Genomic DNA, 13671 nt, shown 5'->3' on the forward strand with positions numbered 1-13671 from the left:
CCATCCGCACTCCTCACGGCACTGACGGCGTTCAGCCAGATCTGCTCCTTGGCAGAGGTGCCTACCTGTGAGGATGAACAAGTGACACTACATCAATACACCTGCAACATGTCACAGAGACACATATGAGAACAAATTAGCTGGTTACAACAAGGCTTGTCATGCAGCCAACGCATTGCACCTTTGCCATAGGGACATACTCCTCTGGGGAAGGGCAAAAGCAGTACGTGCCAGTGAAAGTACACAGGTGGAATGAGGGCAAAGACACAATCAATTATAAAGGCTCACACTGTGCATCACACCCACCCCTCCTGTCTCTGGGCACTGCTGGGAGGACTCTGCACACACCCCTCCTGTCTCTGGGCACTGCTGGGAGGACTCTGCACACACCCCTCCTGTCTCTGGGCACTGCTGGGAGGACTCTGCACACACCCCTCCTGTCTCTGGGCACTGCTGGGAGGACTCTGCACACACCCCTCCTGTCTCTGGGCACTGCTGGGAGGACTCTGCACACACCCCTCCTGTGTCTGGGCACTGCTGGGAGGACTCTGCACACACCCCTCCTGTGTCTGGGCACTGCTGGGAGGACTCTGCACCCACCCCTCCTGTCTCTGGGTACTGCTGGGAGGACTCTGCACCCACCCCTCCTGTCTCTGGGCACTGCTGGGAGGACTCTGCACACACCCCTCCTGTGTCTGGGCACTGCTGGGAGGACTCTGCACCCACCCCTCCTGTCTCTGGGCACTGCTGGGAGTGATAGGCACCCACCCCTCCTGTCTCTGAGCACTGCTGGGAGTGATAGGCACCCACCCCTCCTGTCTATGGGCACTGCTGGAAGTGATAAGCACCCACCCCTCCTGCCTCTGGGCACTGCTGGGAGGACTCTGCACACACCCCTCCTGTATCTGGGCACTGCTGGGAGGACTCTGCACCCACCCCTCCTGTCTCTGGGCACTGCTGGGAGGACTCTGCACCCACCCCTCCTGTCTCTGGGCACTGCTGGGAGGACTCTGCACACACCCCTCCTGTGTCTGGGCACTGCTGGTAGGACTCTGCACCCACCCCTCCTGTCTCTGGGCACTGCTGGGAGTGATAGGCACCCACCCCTCCTGTCTCTGGGCACTGCTGGGAGTGATAGGCACCCACCCCTCCTGCCTCTGGGCACTGCTGGGAGGACTCCGCACACACCCCTCCTGTGTCTGGGCACTGCTGGGAGGACTCTGCACACACCCCTCCTGTCTCTGGGCACTGCTGGGAGACATCAGGCATCCCCCCCCCCCGGGACCCTCCCTACAGTACATAGCATGTGTGTCACACCTGGACACAATGGCAGAAGTCACAGTCACAAAAAAAGGGACACAGTCTGTGCTAGTAGCTCCGCACTCACCTGATACCCTGGTCGCCCATACAGCATGGGGTACTGTGGGAGGATCACATCCAGCAGAGCCATGTTCTCCTCCAGGGTGAAGGGCTGTGACCTCTCCACAGACCTTGACATGTTTCCAGGGAATCAGTAGCAGCAGCTAGGTCATGGAATACAGAGATGTGCAGGCAAGTGCTCCCTCATGGGACCTGGCTGCCTTATATCTGCCTTGCTGGCCTGTTTCATGCACAGGAGTACAGAGTGATTGGTCACTCACCTTTGCATCCTATGTTTCCTCCAATCCCTTCAAACCTAGCACAGTCAGTGGGTTCTTATTGTGTTTTTTTCTTCAGCATGATGTCAACCCCACAAACACATTGCAACAAAGTAGATTCATTCCAACTGACTTCTGCTGTGCACCTTCCAGAACAAATTCAAACTTAAAACTTGGTCTCCATGACAACCAATATGCATGTAGGCCTTAATACTTGTCCCTCATGTGTCCCCTATGTAATTTTGAGCTTCACACACAGGTACGGTGCGTTCCGGGGCCCTAGGGCACCCCAAATGCATAGCAACGGCCCGTACAGGCGTGCGTACTTTCACTATCACCATGGGTGTCCTCGCGTATGCGTACTCGCAGTGGTACGGCCCGTACACACGCCTGTACGCTTACTATCACTATGGGTGTCCTCGCGTATGCGTACTCGTAGTGGTACGGCCTGTACACGCGTGCGTACGTTCACTATCACTATGGGTGTCCTCGCGTATGAGTACTCGTACTGGTACGGACCGTACACGCCTGTACGTTCACTATCACTACGAGTACGCATACGCGAGAACACCCATGGTGATAGTGAGCGTACAGGCGTGTGTACGGGCCGTACCAGTACGAGTACGCATACGCGAGGACACCCATAGTGATAGTGAGCGTACAGGCGTGTGTACGGTCCGTACCAGTACGAGTACGCATACGTGAGGACACCCATGGTGATAGTGAGCGTACAGGCGTGTGTACGGGCCGTACCAGTACGAGTACGCATACGCGAGGACACCCATAGTGATAGTGAGCGTACAGGCGTGTGTACGGTCCGTACCAGTACGAGTACGCATACGCGAGGACACCCATAGTGATAGTGAGCGTACAGGCGTGTGTACGGGCCGTACCAGTACAAGTACGCATACGCGAGGACACCCATAGTGATAGTGAGCATACAGGCGTGTGTACGGGCCTTACCACTGCGAGTACGCATACGCGAGGACACCCATAGTGATAGTGAGCGTACAGGCGTGTGTACGGGCCGTACCAGTACGAGTACGCATACGCGAGGACACCCATAGTGATAGTGAACGTACGCACGCGTGTACGGGCCATACCACTATGGGTGTTCTTGCGTATGCGTACTTACTGACCGTACACATGCCTGTACGCTCACCATCACTATGGGTACACATACGGCAGCACTCCCATAGTGATATGGGAACGTACACAGGCCCTCTTAGCAGCAGTACGGTGGTATTCACACATCACAGTGGTGACAGGCAGCACACAGGAAGGAATAGGGCTGACATACTTGTCCATGGATGGACATCAAGGCTTTGTCTGGGCAGTACTACATGTGTGGGGCACAGGTGTGACAGGCTGTGATGTGGCACATTACTCCTGAGTCGAGAAGGCACCAGATGTATGATGAGATGTGTACAGATGTAATGTGTGTTGGTGCAATGTGTGCCAGGCATGCCCTTGACTCCTTTGACGTGTGTGCATGTCGTACTGCACACTTGGGATGAGCGTCACTGGCATGGCATGGACACCAACACACGGAAGTGTCCCCTGATGCCCGGTACAGGGGTTACCACACCTGACATGTCACTACCCACGGTGCACGATGTGACTATGTCATGTATGTGTGGGGGGTTCCCATTAGGTTGATGTTGGAGCACCCTCAAAAGCTGCAGCTGTTGCAGCAACCAACATGTGTCTGTGTGTAGATTGACATTGCACACTGTTCCGCACACCATGCCACATGTGGTATCGGATATGAGGTGCATATGTATGCATGGGACACGGAGTAGCGTAACAAGGACATGTCTGCATCCTCTCTATGAATGTGTGGTGAGTCATGACATGTACACCTTCATGGCAAGGTGTGTGGGCTGTCCTAGTGTAATGTCATTTGACCTGTGGCTCTAGTGTTCCGCTACCAGTCTCTGCAATCGACATCCTACTTCTGCTGATGTGTGGATGTATGTCACTCCTGTGTTGCGTCTGGCTGTTCACTTGCACTGGGACACAGCTAATCCCATGCCATGGCATGTGGAGGTTCACAATCTCCGTGTGTAGCTGGGTCTTGGTAGGAGTGTCACCTGGCAGCCATACGTGTCCAGGGCATGTGGCACATACCTGACTCCGTATGTAGCATATGTGTATAGACAGATTAACATGTGCTCAGTACATATAAATTTTTGTTGTGGTGCACTCACTCTTCCTTGTCACTTCCAAATTACTGCAGAGCGCCGCCTCTTCCCCGAGCAATTCCGGACTTGGCTGCCATGCGGGAGAATGACTGTATCCGGTGCTACCGCTTCCCCCAACGGTTGATTCTGGCTTTGACGGCGAGACTGGCACCACACCTGCAACCGCTGCACAGGTATCCTACGGCACTGACACCCAAGCTGAAGGTAATGGCAGCCCTACATTTTCTAGCCACGGGTACCTTTCAAAATACCATAGCTCATGTTGGTGGCATGTCCCAGAGCATGTTCTGCCGTGTGCTGCATGATTTCTTAGAGGCCATGTTGAATCACCTGGATGACTTCATCCATTTTCCTACCCCTGAACAGTTGACTGTGGTCAAGCGTGGATTCTATGCCCTGGGAGGGATGCCCCATGTCATTGGGTCCATAGATGGGACACATGTTGCTTTGGTACCACCACAGGCACAGGAGGTAGCGTACCGGAATCGCAAGCACTACCACTCCATCAATGCCCTTGTGGTGTGTCTGTCCAACATGGTGATTTCACATGTCTGTGCTCGTTTTCCAGGATCAGCACACGATGTCTACATCATGAGGCGTAGCAGGGTGCCTGAAATGATGACGCAGCTGCGCAACGAACGAGCATGTGTTGTTGGTGGGTACACTCTGTCAGTCCTGTAATTTGCTTACACTTCCAGCACGACCGCTTCTCCTGTCCTTCTTATGTCCATGTGCTTTCCATGTAGGGGACGCTGGCTATCCCAACATGCCATGGCTGATCACACCTCTCCGCAACCCCATCACGCCGGCCCAGCTCCGCTACAACACCGCCCATGGCCGGACAAGGCGAGTGATAGAGAGGACGTTTGGCCTCCTGAAGAGCCGATTCAGGTGCCTACACAAGACCGGGGGCGCCCTCCCATATGCCCCGGCGAAGGTCTGCAAAATCTTCATGGTCTGCTGCATGCTGCACAACATGGCAGTTGAGAAAGCTGTGCCACTCATCCTGGATCAAGATGACGAGGACCATCCACCCGTGGAGGACGAAGGTCTTGGCAATGGGGCTAGTGATGTGGAGGATGTGGAGCCGCAAGAGGACATCCGGACTCGGCTCATACGCGACTTCTTTGCTTAGTGGTGAGTACCAGTGTCTAAGTGTGCACGCATTGATCCCCGTGTGGCATGTGTTGTGATGTGTGTCTCCACATGCATGTATGGCATGTGAGTCAGAGGTGTGTGTGGGTGTGTCACTGGAGTGATGGTGCCAGTGATGGTTGTATTTCCCCAGTCATAATTGTGACCTAGCATGTTGTCATCCATATATGTGTCGAGTAAATGCACATGCAAGTGGCTGTGCTTTTTGTGGCTGACTTCTTGTGTGTCTCTCTTCCCCAGGTACTTGCGCATGCCGTCTGCTGCTTGCATTGTTGTGGCACTGCTATTCCTCATGGACACGTCATCGTGTGCTGACTCAGCGTTACAGGTACGGACACGTTTGGAAGTCTCCTTAGGGTAAGGGATGCATCAGGGGTGTATTGGGTGTGGCAGTTGTTCACGATGTATGCACACTGCCCCTGTGGATGTTTGGTTCCTCTGCAGACATGTTGCATCACCATGGTACACATGACATGCAGCTGGGTACACCTGAATAGATGGTCAGACTAGTTGACAGTCATCTGTGATGGGATAGTGGATTGTGATGATGGCATCAATGTGTGTAACACTGCCCTCGGACACATACAGTTTGCATTGGCTTGACATGGTGTGGGACTTCCACATCAGAGGATCAATGGTGGATGGCAGCCTCTCCGTGAGCAGCAGGGGGTATTTAGCTGTTAGCCAACACTTGTGTGCCAGTTCCATGGCTATCACGCATTTGTGCTGCAGAAGGGGGGTGCCAGTGTTGGACCCACATGTTACTCCACATGACCTGTGTATGTGTACTCCGAGTTGCCTCTGCATTCCCGAATACATGACTAATAAAGGTGTCCCTATGCCTCCAAGGTGCCTCTTCTCAGTCAATGCTGGTGTGTTGCCACGGTGCATCCGGCATGTCTGGCATGGTTTTCCCTGATAGTGGCTATGTGTCTATGTGTCGAGTAGCAAGATGCAAGCTGTGTGTGTGGGATGAGACTGTGTATTGTGCATGATGTCCATGACTGTGTGGGTATTGTGACATGTGCCATCCCCATGCATCCAACGTTGGCCAGGCCCCCATTATCTGCATCCACCGGACTCAAGCTTGCAGGACATGGTTCTGCCACCTGTCTACACATACCTGTGCCCCCAAGGACACTGGACATGATCCCTGACCTCTGCGCATGACTGTTGCTGTACTCAATATGTCTGTCGGCATGGTTGAGCCCATCACGGGTGTGTATGGTGCTCCATGTCTGTCTTGCCTAATACACTGTGACACGTGTGTCCTGTGCCAGACTCAGGCCCCAGGGTGTGGATGGTTGAAGTCAAAAGAGAACTCAGGCATGTTTAGACTTTACAAGACACATGTAAGGTAATAATGCAACCAGCAGGCATCTTCTCTTCATGGTGTGACTTTTTATTTTTGTGGGGGGGTGGGAGGGGGGGTATGACGTGAGGGGCTTTCCGGGAGTTTGGAATCCAAAGTTCAGTAGGGGAGTTGGTGTCCTTGCCATTGGAAATCCTCAGAGTCCATGCCACAGTCTTTGTCAACATTGGTCAGACAGTGACCAGCAATGCCATGTGGCAGAGAATGTCTTTTGATGCAGTGATGCTGTTGCTCCAGTGGGCCAGGTGCCAGGCCAGGTGTCCTGGGAGATGGTGATGTAGCGCCGACCCTCACGGTCTTTTCCGTGGACGACCCGCCCTCCTGCGGGGACCCTCAGAAGCAGGCCGTGCCGATGTTTGGGATGCTCCATCGGATGTTTCCTCCTCCTCCTCCTGATCCCTCCCTGTGGGTGGTGATGTTCTACGCCTTCTGGCACAGGGAGGGTTGGCCATGTTGTCGGCCATCCGACGGAGTGTAGTGTGAATTCCCGTGAACACCATCACGAGCTCAGCCTGTCTGTCCTCCATCCTCCGTTGGTGTTGCAGTAGACAGGTATGTTGCTCCGCATGTTGCTGGGCCTGCTGGGTCTTGATCTCATCGAGGGTCCCCTTCATATCATTGAGGGTGGACACAACCTGGGCCATGCCCGTGGTGTCCTGCCGGTATGTGTCCAGGATGTTACGGACATGGGAATATACCGGATCCCCAGCCAACTGGTCAGGCTGGCGCCTCAGCCGTCCTCCACTCCCACCACCCCTGCCCACTTGCACCTGGCCTGCCCTTGTGGGCACATCGGGTCTCCGGTACCCCTGAGGTGTGGCATTGGCATTGTCGCCTGCCTCCTCCTGGGTGCCCGGGACACCGTGTCCCTCCTGGCCAGCCTGGCTGCTTTGTGGGTGTGGGCAGGGATCCTGGGTGTCTCCTGGGATGTGGCAGGAGTGGGGGTGGTGGTTGGCCCCGTTGTACCTGACGCAGGTGCTGCAGGTCGTTGGACACCAGAGGGGCCAGGTTGGTCGGGGTCGTCCACAGAGTGGTGAGAGTCGTCGCTGCCGGTGGGATCGGCCTCCCGCAGAGGACTGCGTGCATGTCTGACTGTGAGTCTTCCCCCCCAGTGTTGGGGGGTGAACCACGAGGTTGACCTGTGTGTGAGAGAGACAATGTTAAATTTTGTTCCATGCAACATCCATATTTCATTAGTTTTAAAGTTGGAACATTTCCTCTGGGAATTTGGATCTGTCTTGCATTCCACTCACAGTGCACTTGTGCATGGGTGTGTCCCTTGGGCACAGCTTTGGCGACTTTCAATATGTGTGGCACAGTCTTACTTGCTGCGTCAAGTGTGACTGCAGTCAGCACTGGAGTGGGCAGGTGTGGCGAGCCGTGCATTGGCGCCCTACGTGTTGCACTGTACATGGGCACATGAAGTTGTTCCACACACTTCAATGATGCAGGTAGCTGTCGTTGTGCTTGTGCACAGGTTGTGACATGGCCCTGTGTTTTGCCATGGAGGAGAGGGGGGGTTCTGGCACTGGCCACCCTTGTCTACATGCACGCAGTCCACCTGCTGACGAGCAGACATTCCCACACACCACAAGGCTGATTTGCTCTCCCTGTGTCTCCCTCCCTCTCTGTCTCCCTCTCCCTCCCTCTCTGTCCCCCTCTCCCTCCCTCTGAGTGTCAGCCTCCTCCCTCTGTCCGTCTCCCTGTGTCTCCCTCCCTCCCTGTCCCCCTCTCCCTCCCTCTCTGTCCCCCTCTCCCTCCCTCTGTGTGTCAGCCTCCTCCCTCTGTCCGTCTCCCTGTGTCTCCCTCCCTCTCTGTCCCCCTCTCCCTCCCTCTCTGTCCCCCTCTCCCTCCCTCTGTGTGTCAGCCTCCTCCCTCTGTCTGTCTCCCTGTGTCTCCCTCCCTCTCTGTCCCCCTCTCCCTCCCTCTCTGTCCCCCTCTCCCTCCCTCTGTGTGTCAGCCTCCTCCCTCTGTCCGTCTCCCTGTGTCTCCCTCCCTCTCTGTCCCCCTCTCCCTCCCTCTCTGTCCCCCTTTCCCTCCCTCTGTGTGTCACCCTCTGTCACCTCAGCCCAGCTTCCTGGGCTGAGCAGTTCTTTGAATGGCCCTTGGCTTGTTGATGTGAGTTTGTTTCTGATCTCCAGGCACCCATTGGGTGTAGTGTCTGTGTGTGCGCTGCTGCTGTGGTGGTGTGTGCTGCCACTCTTTCACAGTGTTGGCTGTTCATTAGCTGCTGTCATGTGCAAAACAGTGCCTTCACCCCCATGTGTTAATGCAAGGCGTCCGTCATTTGCTGGCGAGTCTTTCCTGTGTGGGGACACACTGTTTGTCTGGCTGTGACCTAGGCCATATGGGCAGAGGGCATTGTTGTCTGCTTCTGAGTTGCACTATGTGATTTTTGGGGCCCGCCCTCCCGCCATCCGGCTTACCGTGTCATGTGTTGGTGTCTTCTGTGGCCTGTGACTTGACATTGTCCAGCTGGGTGCATGGGGCATGGTGGCGCCAGTGGCATGTGCGTGTTCATGGAGTGTGGTTGAGTCATGCGATAGCTTGGGGTGGTTGCGTGCCTGTTTGTGAGTTTGGTTGTGGATGACGTTCCCCCCATGTGAGGTGCGTTGTTTGTGTACTCACCCGGGTCTCGGAGTCCTCCTAATCCTTCGACTGCCTCCACCGGCAGTATGGCCATCACCCTCTCCTCCCAGGGATGGTAGTGTACGGGTCTGCGGGACGGCCCTCCTCCAGTGACGTTGGCCTGGTTGTGTTCATCCGTCATCTTGGCTCGGACCCTCCTCCGCAGATCGTACCACCTGGCTTGGCATTCCTGCTTGTTCCTTCTGGTGTCCGCAACAGCATTCACAGCATCGACGATGGTCTGCCACATGGCTGTTTTTGCTGAAATGCTGGTCTGTCTGACCAATGTTCCAAAGAGGTGTGGCTCGACTCTGAGGATTTCATCGACAAGGACCTCCAACTCTCGGTTACTGAACTTTGGATTCTTGTTAGTGGGCATGGTGAGGGGTGTGGGTGTGGATGGGGGGTGTGTGGATGGTTGTGGGTGTGTGGGTGTGGTTGTGCAGGTGTGTGTGTGTGTGAATGTGATGAGGGGGTGTTTGTGAAGGTGGTTGTGTGAAGGTGTGCAAGTGTAAGGTGTGGTAAAGCTTGTAGTATGGTGCTGTAGGTTGTCTGTGGGGTCTGGCAGCAGTGAGTCTGTTGCAAAGGCTCATGGTTTGTGTGTGTGGACCCTTTTTATTGGTCCATTGGTGGGTGTGGCTGTGTTTGAAGTTTGGGTGGGTGTGTTATAAGGAGTGGTGGTGTTTTGGGCCTCTGTTTGTTTTTGGCAGTTGCAGGTCAGTGAATGTGTTGTTTTAGTGGTTGTTGGACATGTTTAGTGGCTTTGTGCCATTCGAATGGTGTATTCTTGTGTTGTTTTGGTTTGTCCTGGTTGTGTACGTGCGTTTTTAGCGTGTGTACGGTGTGTACATGGGCCATTTTGTTGTACAGTGCTGTCCTTGTGTGTGGCTTGGTACGACTCGTACATGCGGTTGTGATGTTGGGGCCTGGGGTGCGCTCCGTACTTAGGATGTTGTGGTGGGGGTACGACTCTGACGTACACGGGTGTACATACACGGGTGGGGGTACGACTCTAATGTACAGGGGTGTACATACACGGGGGTTCGACACGTACAGGGGTGTACATACACAGGGGTACGACACGTACACGGGTGTACATACACGGGGGGTACGACACGTACACAGGTGTACATACACGGGGGGTTCGACACATACACGGCTGTATATACAGGGGGGGTACGACACGTACACGGGTGTACATACACGGGGGGTACGACACGTACACGGGTGTACATACAGGCGGGGGGTGGGACACGTACACGGGTGTACATACACGGGGGGTTCGACACGTACACGGGTGTACATACACGGGGGGTTCGACACGTACACGGGTGTACATACACGGGGGGTACGACACGTACAGGGGTGTACATACATGGGGGGTACGACACGTACACGGGTGTACATACACGGGGGTACGACACGTACAGGGGTGTACATACAGGGGGGGTATGACACGTACACGGGTGTACATACACGGGGGGTACGACACGTACACGGGTGTACATACGGGGGGGTGGGACACGTACACGGGTGTACATACACGGGGGTTCGACACGTACACGGGTGTACATACACGGGGGTACGACACGTACAGGGGTGTACATACATGGGGGTACGACACGTACACGGGTGTACATACACGGGGGGTTCGACACGTACACGGCTGTACATACAGGGGGTACAACACGTACACGGGTGTACATACACGGGGGGTTCGACACGTACACGGCTGTACATACAGGGGGCGGGTACGACACGTACACGGGTGTACATACACGGGGGTTCGACACGTACACGGCTGTACATACAGGGGGGGGGTACGACACGTACACGGGTGTACATACACAGGGGGGTATGACACGTACACGGGTGTACATACAGGGGGGTGGGACACGTACACGGGTGTACATACAGGGGTGGGTGGGACACGTACACGGGTGTACATACACGGGGGTTCGACTCGTACACGGGTGTACATACACGGGGGGTACGACACGTACACAGGTGTACATACACGGGGGTACAACACGTACAGGGGTGTACATACACGGGGGGTACGACACGTACACGGGTGTACATACACGGGGGGTACGACACGTACAGGGGTGTACATACACGGGGGTTCAACACGTACGTGCTGGGGCGGTCTGCGCGTACGTACGGGGGCTGGGGGGTCGGCGCGTATGTACGGGGGCGGGGGGGGTCGGCGCGTACGTACGGGGGCTGGGGGGGGTCAGCGCGTATGCGGACGCATGTCTCCATGGTTGCAATGGGTGTTCGGTGCGGATGGTGTTTTTTCCATACGGTTGTAACATCGGACGCACGGGATGGATCGTGATTCCGCGGTCGGACTTCACTTTTCACATTTGTACGGTAAATAGTCCGAGGACGTGTCGGACACATTTTCCGACCCGAGGACGTGTGGGGAATAATTCCCAATGCGAATCGTATGGTCTTTTTCCCATGCAAATCATAATTGGCAGTTTGTTCGGCACTTGTACGATTCGTACGGTAAAAAGACCTTGATAAGAGTCGTACGGGGAATTTTTTTGCCGGACCGTAATTGGCACCAAATGTTTTGTGCAAAGCACATAGATGACCGTTGGGCCGGCCATCATGTCTAAATTTGATGGATGGTAGCCCCTCAACTTGGTTGAGGTAATATCCTCCACCACCCCTTTTAATGGTTTTGTGACCCTACCACCCAGGTACACAGTGATTGGGTTCTGACCCTAAATATGGCACTATATAACTGGTTTTACCCAATTGGTGAATTTACCTCTCCAGTAAGGCCCTTGTAAGTTCCCTCTTTATCATGAAATTAAATGTCAATCGGGTCCTGCAGTTTGTATCTACACCACCACCATATATGACAGAAATATATAGTTCCAGGTAACACCCTTGTGCTCTATGTGGGCTACTTTTTAAAAGCACTGCAGTGACACATGACTGGGAAGAGTGAATTTGCGATGTTCATTTTTATATTTAGATAAGTCACCTTTAATGTATGCTTTAAAAGCCCACCCGGCTGATTGCATAATATACAAATAAGTGGCATGACATTTATTGGGAATACTATGTCCTCAGAGTGATTCTTTTGTCTAAATGCTATATCGACTCTGTTGGTAAATATACATTTTACAGATGCATTATTTTAGAACACCCCCTGAGAAAGCAATGAATACATGTTATCTCTCAGTTAGTTTAAAAAAATCTAAATCAGTAGTGAAGATAGATTTTTGGTAACTTTAGTGGAAAATTAATTTTAAGAAAATCTATTTTGTGCTACTTGAGAAAAACGACTTTGGAGCTAGTATGTTAGGTTTACTCACAAGGTTCAATATTCAGTCTTAGCTGGCTGCTAACAACCCTGCTCCTGGAAGGTAATGGCTAGGTCTCTTGGACCTTGCAGGCAGGGGTCTTATCAACAAGAGGCTAGTTACCAGGAATTTTCCATCTGGGAGGTGAACTAGAATAGGCAGTATGAAAAAAACCAGCCTTGGCGGCTCTTCCTTTGACATGGTGATGTTGTGCGACATTATATAAATGAGGGTGGGAAAGAAGAATAATATCCCTACTACAATTATCTATTGGAAGAATACAAATTAAAGAGTTTGCTTGCATGGTATGGTTATTGATCTGAAGTCCTCAGAAACAACTTGTCTTTAACTTTTTATATAGGTGCTTATAGTGAAACTACTAAAAGATTTCCAAGTGGCTCCTAAATCAGGCTCCTTGCTTGGTCCATATCTATGGCACATCCTTGCCAAAGCATCTAACACAATTTCTCCTGCTTTCATTAAACTCTATAATCTTTCCTTATCCTCTTTCAGGAGACCATCCAGCAAAAAACCAGGCTACGGTTATCCCCTTGCTTAAGAAGGCTTCAGACAATCCAAATCCACCCAGCGATTGTCATCGCATCCTGTACCTTCCTTTTCCCCTCCACAATTGTGGAAGAGGTGTGGCGCAGCAGCCAGGGTGCCTTGCTTTGGACCATGGGGTTCACGGTTTGATGACCGGCGGCAGGTTAGCCCAGCACCCTGTTACTGCAATAGCTCGCTTAATCTTTCCAATGGCCCCCAACGCCGGGACACCTCTCCGGAGGTAGCTTTGCGCTTTACAAATGCTGGTATCCTTGAGAAGTCAATCAATCAATTTGATTTCTAAAGTGTGGCGAATCTTCCATGAGGGTCTCAAGGCACTGGAGTTGCTAACTGCTTCTCTGTGATCTGTTCATTTGAACAGCCAGGTCTTGAGTCCTCTCCTGAATTGCCAGAGTGATGAGGAGGTCCTGAGGTGCAGGGAAAGATCATTTCAAGCTTTGGCCAACAGGTGTGAGAAGGATCATCCTCCACTGTTGCCTCGGCGGATCAGGGGGGTGTAAGGAATTTAATAGTCAGCAATCACAATAATCTGAGACTAACAACCTCCTAGTTCACACACAGTTCTGTTTCCATTCTAAACACAGCTTGAAAATTATGCTGCTGGCCTTCCTAGATGACATCAAAATCATCCTTGACAAAGGGGTCTCTGCAACGTTGACAGTGGCCTTTGATGCAGTTTCCCACTCTATCCTTATTTGATGTTCACAGTGGTATTTGACTTCATTTTCACTGGTCTCAAGCCATTCTACTCGCACCTTTTTAATCTCCCTCAGTCCTGCTCATTT

This window comes from Triturus cristatus, chromosome 3_2 (assembly GCF_964204655.1).
Source record: "Triturus cristatus chromosome 3_2, aTriCri1.1, whole genome shotgun sequence".
Taxonomy (NCBI): Eukaryota; Metazoa; Chordata; class Amphibia; order Caudata; family Salamandridae; genus Triturus; species Triturus cristatus.